Source organism: Triticum aestivum, chromosome 3A (assembly GCF_018294505.1).
Source record: "Triticum aestivum cultivar Chinese Spring chromosome 3A, IWGSC CS RefSeq v2.1, whole genome shotgun sequence".
In the NCBI taxonomy this organism is placed as follows: Eukaryota; Viridiplantae; Streptophyta; class Magnoliopsida; order Poales; family Poaceae; genus Triticum; species Triticum aestivum.
This window is the reverse complement of record NC_057800.1, coordinates 663,757,128-663,765,506: the sequence shown is the minus strand read 5'-3', so window position 1 is coordinate 663,765,506 and position 8,379 is coordinate 663,757,128.

Below are 8,379 nucleotides of genomic sequence, written 5' to 3'. Positions count from 1 at the left end.
AGACTATATTACAAATCATCTGTTACATATGTTCATAGCGTAAAGCAACACGTAGGGTTTACTATAGAGAAATTAGGCGCAACATGATCTTTATCTTATTTGGTAGAAAGCTTTCTTGTACCTCATCCCTTGCACTGAAAAGACGAGATTTCTCTCATACACTTCCGTACGATTTGTTTTGTAGTTTGCTAGCTCGTGTTCGTGTAGCATTACCATGGAGCAGCACGACAAATGTATTGCGCCAGGACCCACAGACTCTCGAGACAAAACTAGCTTTTTTAGGGGTAAAGCCAAGTTTTGTTTATCAAGGCCATAGTTGTGGGATACAAATTGGATCATGGGGTTGGGTAAGCCAAATGTGACGCCCCTGACTTAAAGAATGTGAACATTTGGCTAGACTATGTGACAGAGTCGATTCCGGTGAATCTCGGGTAGGGGTCCCGAGCTGGTAGTCTAGAGACGATGGTAATAAGGACACGAGGTTTTACCCAGGTTTGGGCTCTCTCAAAGAGATAGAAAGGATCAGTATGGTCGACTATAAGGGGGTGAATAGGGGACTAACAATTTTTAACTTACCTCCCAAATTTTAGGCTCAACAAAAGATAGAGTGTCTAGATATGCAGCAAGATGGGCAGCCTATATGACAAGCACAACGAGCAACACAAGGCGGAAGCTAGCACAAAGTAAAGGAACGAGATAACCATAAGTGGAGACGATGAAGACAAGGATGTGTTTCTAAAGTTCCCTCCTTCGGGGGAGGTATGCCTCCATTGGAGGGGTGTGGAGGCACATTGCTCCCCAAGCGTCCCAAGGACTCACCCCATTCTCCACAGTCCACACCCCCTCACTCAATGCAAGGTGTCGTGAATCCACTAGCGGAGGCGGCAACCGAAACCATTACAAACAAGGTTGGGGCTCTCTCCACAACTTAATTGGAGGCTCTCAACACCACCACGGATCTGTTGGGGAACGTAGTAATTTCAAAAAAATTCCTACGCACACGCAAGATCATGGTGATGCATAGCAACGAGAGGGGAGAGTGTAATCTACGTACCCACGTAGACCGACGGCGGAAGCGTTATGACAACGCGGTTGATGTAATCGTATGTCTTCACGGCCCGACCGATCAAGCACCGAAACTACGGCACCTCCGAGTTCTAGCACACGTTCAGCTCGATGACGATCCCCGGACTCCGATCCAGCAAAGTGTCGGGGAAGAGTTCCGTCAGCACGACGGCGTGGTGACGATCTTGATGTTCTACCGTCGCAGGGCTTCGCCTAAGCACCGCTACAATATTATCGAGGAGTAAGGTGGAAGGGGGCACCGCACACGGCTAAGAAAACGATCACGAGGATCAACTTGTGTGTCTAGAGGTGCCCCCCTGCCCCTGTATATAAAGGAGCAAGGGGGGAGGCCGGCCGGCCCTTGGGCGCGCCAAGGAGGAGGAGTCCTCCTCCTAGTAGGAGTAGGACTCCCCTCTTTCCTACTCCTACTAGGAGGGGGAAAGGAAGGGGGAGAGGGAGAAGGAAAGGGGGGCGCCGCCCCCCTTCTCCTAGTCCAATTTGGACCAGAGGGGGAGGGGGCGCGGCCCACCCTGGCCGCCCCTCTCTCTCTCTCCACTAGGGCCCATAAGGCCCATTACTTCTCCCGGGGGGGGGGGGTCCGGTAACCCTCCGGTTTTCTCCGAAATCACCCGGAACACTTCCGGTGTCCGAATATAGCCGTCCAATATATCAATCTTTATATCTCGACCATTTCGAGACTCCTCGTCATGTCCGTGATCATATCCGGGACTCCGAACAAACTTCGGTACATCAAAATATATAAACTCATAATGAAACTGTCATCGTAACGTTAAGCGTGCGGACCCTACGGGTTCGAGAACAATGTAGACATGACCGAGACATGTCTCCGGTCAATAACCAATAGTGGAACCTGGATGCTCATATTGGCTCCCACATATTCTACGAAGATCTTTATCGGTCAGACCGCATAACAACATACGTTGTTCCCTTTGTCATCGGTATGTTACTTGCCCGAGATTCGATCGTCGGTATCTCAATACCTAGTTCAATCTCGTTACCGGCAAGTCTCTTTACTCATTTCGTAATACATCATCTCGCAACTAACTCATTAGTTGCAATGCTTGCAAGGCTTATGTGATGTGCATTACCGAGAGGGCCCAGAGATACCTCTCCGACAATCGGAGTGACAAATGCTAATCTCGAAATACGTCAACCCAACATGTACCTTTGGAGACACCTGTAGAGCTCCTTTATAATCACCCAGTTACGTTGTGACGTTTGGTAGCACACAAAGTGTTCCTCCGGCAAACGGGAGTTGCATAATCTCATAGTCATAGGAACATGTATAAGTCATGAAGAAAGCAATAGCAACAAACTAAATGATCAAGTGCTATGCTAACGGAATGGGTCAAGTCAATCACATCATTCTCCTAATGATGTGATCCCATTAATCAAATGACAACTCATGTCTATGGTTAGGAAACATAACCATCTTTGATCAACGAGCTAGTCAAGTAGAGGCATACTAGTGACACTCTATTTGTCTATGTATTCACACATGTATTATGTTTCCGGTTAATACAATTCTAGCATGAATAATAAACATTTATCATGAAATAAGGAAATAAATAATAGCTTTATTATTGCCTCTAGGGCATATTTCCTTCAGTCTCCCACTTGCACTAGAGTCAATAATCTAGTTCACATCTCCATGTGATTTAACACCAATAGTTCACATCACCATGTGATTAACACCTATAGTTCACATCGACATGTGACCAACACCCAAAGGGTTTACTAGAGTCAATAATCTAGTTCACATCGCTATGTGATTAACACCCAGAGAGTACTAAGGTGTGATCATGTTTTGCTTGTGAGAGAAGTTTAGTCAACGGGTCTGCCACATTCAGATCCGTAAGTATTTTGCAAATTTCTATGTCAACAATGCTCTGCACGGAGCTATTCTAGCTAATTGCTCCCACTTTAAATATGTATCCAGATTGAGATTTTGAGTCATCTGGATCAGTGTCAAAACTTGCATCGACGTAACCCTTTACGACGAACCTTTTGTCACCTCCATAATCGAGAAACATATCCTTATTCCACTAAGGATAATTTTGACCAATGTCCAGTGATCTACTCCTAGATCACTATTGTACTCCCTTGCCAAACTCAGGGCAGGGTATACAATAGGTCTGGTACACAGCATGGCATACTTTATAGAACCTATGGCTGAGGCATAGGGAATGACTTTCATTCTCTCTCTATCTTCTGTCGTGGTCGGGTTTTGTGTCTTACTCAACTTCACACCTTTGTAACATAGGCAAGAAATCCTTCTTTGACTGTTCCATTTTGAACTACTTCAAAATCTTGTCAAGGTTTGTTTTCATTGAAAAAAACTTATCAAGCGTCTTGATCTATCTCTATAGATCTTGATGCTCAATATGTAAGGAGCTTCACCGAGGTCTTTCTTTGAAAAACTCCTTTCAAACATTCCTTTATGCTTTGCAGAATAATTCTACATTGTCTCCGATCAACAATATGTCTTTCACATATACTTATCAGAAATGTTGTAGTGCTCCCACTCACTTTCTTGTAAATACAGGCTTCACCGCAAGTCTGAGTAAAACTATATGCTTTGATAAACTTATCAAAGCGTATATTCCAACTCCGAGATGATTGCACCAGTCCATAGATGGATCGCTGGAGCTTGCATATTTTGTTAGTACCTTTAGGATTGACAAAATCTTCTGGTTGCATCATATACAACTCTTCTTTAATAAATCCATTAAGGAATGCAGTTTTGTTTATCCATTTGCCAGATTTCATAAAATGCGGTAATTGCTAACATGATTCGGACAGACTTAAGCATAGATACGAGTGAGAAACTCTCATCATAGTCAACACCTTGAACTTGTCAAAAACCTTTTTGCGACAATTCTAGCTTTGTAGATAGTAACACTACTATCAGCGTTTGTCTTCCTCTTGAAGATCCATTTAATCTCAATGGTTCGCCGATCATTGGGCAAGTCAATCAAAGTCCATACTTTGTTCTCATACATGGATCTCATCTCAGATTTCATGGCCTCAAGCCATTTCGCGGAATATGGGCTCATCATCGCTTCCTCATAGTTCGTAGGCTCGTCATGGTCAAGTAACATGACCTCCAGAACAGGATTACCGTACCACTCTAGTGCGGATATCACTCTGGTTTACCTACGAGGTTCGGTAGTAACTTGATCTGAAGTTACATGATCATCATCATTAGCTTCCTCACTAATCGGTGTAGTAGTCACAGGAACAGATTTCTGTGATGAACTACTTTCCAATAAGGGAGCAGGTACAGTTACCTCATCAAGTTCTACTTTCCTCCCACTCACTTCTTTCGAGAGAAACTCCTTTTCTAGAAAGCAACCAATATATTGCCTTCGGATCTGTGATAGAAGGTGTACCCAACATTTTCTTTTGGGTATCCTATGAAGACGCACTTCTCCGATTTGGGTTAGAGCTTATCAGGTTGAAACTTTTTCACATAAGCATTGCAACCTCAAACTTTAAGAAATGACAGCTTGGGTTTCTTGCCAAACCATAGTTCATACGGTGTCGTCTCAACGGATTTAGATGGTGCCCTATTTAACGTGAATGCAGTTGTCTCTAATGCATAACCCCAAAACGATAGTGGTAGATCGGTAAGAGACATCATAGATCGCACCATATCTAATAAAGTACGGTTATGACGTTCGGACACACCATTATGTTGTGGTGTTCCAGGTCACGTGAGTAGTGAAACTATTTCACATTGTTTTTAACTGAAGGCCAAACTCGTAACTCAAATGTTTTACTTCTGCGATCATATCGTAGAAACTTTTATTTTTGTTACGATGATTCTCCACTTCACTCTGAAATTCTTTGAACTTTTCAAATGTTTCAAACTTGTGTTTCATTAAGTAGATATACTCATATCTGCTCAAATCATCTGTGAAGATCAGAAAACAATGATACCTGCCGCGAGCCTCAATATTCATCGGACCACATACATCAGTATGTATGATTTCCAACAAATCTGTTGCTCGCTCCATTGTTCCGGAGAACGGACTCTTAGTCATCTTGCCCATGTGGCATGGTTCGCAAGCATCAACTGATTCATAATCAAGTGATTCCAAAAGCCCATCAGCATGGAGTTTCTTCATGCGCTTTACACCAATATGACCTAAACGGCAGTGCCACAAGTAAGTTGCACTATCATTATTAACTTTGCATCTTTTGGTTTCAATGTTATGAATATGTGTATCACTACGATCGAGATCCAACGAACCATTTTCATTGGGTGTGTAACCATATAAGGTTTTATTCATGTAAACAGAACAACAATTTATTCTCTTACTTAAATGAATAACCGTATTGCAATAAACATGATTAAATCATATTCATGTTCAACGCAAACACCAAATAACACTTATTTAGGTTCAACACTAATCCCAAAAGTATAGGGAGTGTGCGATGATGATCATATCAATCTTGGAACCACTTCCAACACACATCGTCACTTCACCCTTAACTAGTCTATGTTCATTCTGCAACTCCCGTTTTGAGTTACTACTCTTAGCAACTGAACCAGTATCAAATACCGAGGGGTTGCTACGAACACTAGTAAAATACACATCAATAATCTGTATATCAAATATACCTTTGTTCACTTTGCCATCCTTCTTATCCGCCAAATACTTGGGGCAGTTCCGCTTCCAGTGACCAGTCCCTTTGCAGTAGAAGCACTTAGTCTCAGGCTTAGGACCAGACTTGGGCTTCTTCACTTGAGCAGCAACTTGCTTGCCGTTCTTCTTGAAGTTCCCCTTCTTCCCTTTGCCCTTTTCTTGAAACTAGTGGTCTTGTCTACCATCAACACTTGATATTTTTCTTGATTTCTACCTTCATCGATTTTAGCATTACGAAGAGCTTGGGAATCGTTTCCGTTATCCCTTGCATATCATAGTTCATCACGAAGTTCTACTAACTTGGTGATGGTGACTAGAGAATTCTGTCAATCACTATTTTATCTGGAAGATTAACTCCCACTTGATTCAAGCGATTGTAGTACCCAGACAATCTGAGCACATGCTCACTGCTTGAGCTATTCTCCTCCATCTTTTAGCTATAGAACTTGTTGGAGACTTCATATCTCTCAACTCGGGTATTTGCTTGAAGTATTAACTTCAACTCCTGGAACATCTCATATGGTCCATGACGTTCAAAAATGTCTTTGAAGTCCCGATTCTAAGCCGTTTAAGCATGGCGCACTAAACTATCAAGTAGTCATCATATTGAGCTAGCCAAATGTTCATAACATCTGCATCTGCTCCTGCAATAGGTTTGTCACCTAGCGGTGCATCAAAGACATGATTCTTTTGTGCAGCAATGAGGATAAACCTCAGATCACGGATCCAATCCGCATCATTGCTACTAACATCTTTTAACTTAGTTTTCTCTAGGAACATATCAAAAAATAAAACAGGGGAGCTAAACGCGAGCTATTGATCTACAACATAGATATGCTAATACTACCAGGACTAAGTTCATGATAAATTTAAGTTCAATTAATCATATTACATAAGAACTCCCACTTAGATAGACATCCCTCTAATCCTCTAAGTGATCACGTGATCCAAATCAACTAAACCATGTCCGATCATCACGTGAGATGGAGTAGTTTCAATGGTGAACATCAATATGTTGATCATATCTACTATATGATTCACGCTCGACCTATCGGTCTCCGTGTTCCGAGGCCATATCTGTTATATACTAGGCTCGTCAAGTTTAACCTGAGTATTCCGCGTGTGCAACTGTTTTGCACCCGTTGTATTTGAACGTAGAGTCTATCACACCCGATCATCACGTGGTGTCTCAGCACGAAGAACTTTTGCAATTAGTGAGAGATCATCTTATAAAGCTACCGTCGAACTAAGCAAAAATAAGATGTATAAAAGATAAACATCACATGCAATCAAAATATGTGACATAATATGGCCATCATCATCTTGTGCCTTTGATCTCCATCTCCAAAGCATCGTCATGATCTCCATCGTCACCGGCATGACACCATGATCTCCATCATCTTGATCTATATCAATGTGTCGTCACATGGTTATCTCGCTAACAATTACTCTTGCAACTATTGCTATCGCATAGCGATAAAGTAAAGCAATTATTTGGTGCTTGCATCTTATGCAATAGAGAGATAACCATAAGGCTTTTGCCAGTTGCCGATAACTTCAACAAAACATGATCATCTCATACAACAACTTATATCTCATCACGTCTTGACCATATCACATCACAACATGCCCTGCAAAAACAAGTTAGACGTCCTCTACTTTGTTGTTGCAAGTTTTACGTGGCTGCTATGGGCTTGAGCAAGAACCGTTCTTACCTACGCATCAAAACCACAATGATAGTTTGTCAAGTTGGTGCTGTTTTAACCTTCGCAAGGACCGGGCGTAGCCACACTCAATTCAATTGAAGTTGGAGAAACTGACACCCGCCAGCCACCTGTGTGCAAAGCACGTCGGTAGAACTAGTCTCGCGTAAGTGTACGCGTAATGTCGGTCCGGGCCGCTTCATCCAACAATACCGCCGAACCAAAGTATGACATGCTGGTAAGCAATATGACTTATATCGCCCACAACTCACTTGTGTTCTACTCGTGCACAACATCAACGCATAAAACCTAGGCTCGGATGCCACTGTTGGGGAACGTAGTAATTTCAAAAAAATTCCTACGCACACGCAAGATCATGGTGATGCATTGCAACGAGAGGGGAGAGTGTAATCTACATACCCTCGTAGACCAACAGCGGAAGCGTTATGACAACGCGGTTGATGTAGTCGTACGTCTTCACGGCCCGACCGATCAAGCACCGAAACTACGGCACCTCTGAGTTCTAGCACACGTTCAGCTCGATGACGATCCCCGAACTCCGATCCAGCAAAGTGTCGGGGAAGAGTTCCGTCAGCACGACGGCGTGGTGACGATCTTGATGTTCTATTGTCGCAGGGCTTCGCCTAAGCACCGCTACAATATTATCGATGAGTAAGGTGGAAGGGGGCACCGCACATGGCTAAGAAAACGATCACGAGGATCAACTTGTGTGTCTAGAGGTGCCCCCTACCCCTGTATATAAAGGAGCAAGGGGGGAGGCCGGCTGGCCCTTGGGCGCGCCAAGGAGGAGTCCTCCTCCTAGTAGGAGTAGGACTCCCCTCTTTCCTACTCCTACTAGGAGGGGGAAAGGAAGGGGGAGAGGGAGAAGGAAAGGGGGGCGCCCCCCCCCTTCTCCTAGTCCAATTCGGACCAGAGGG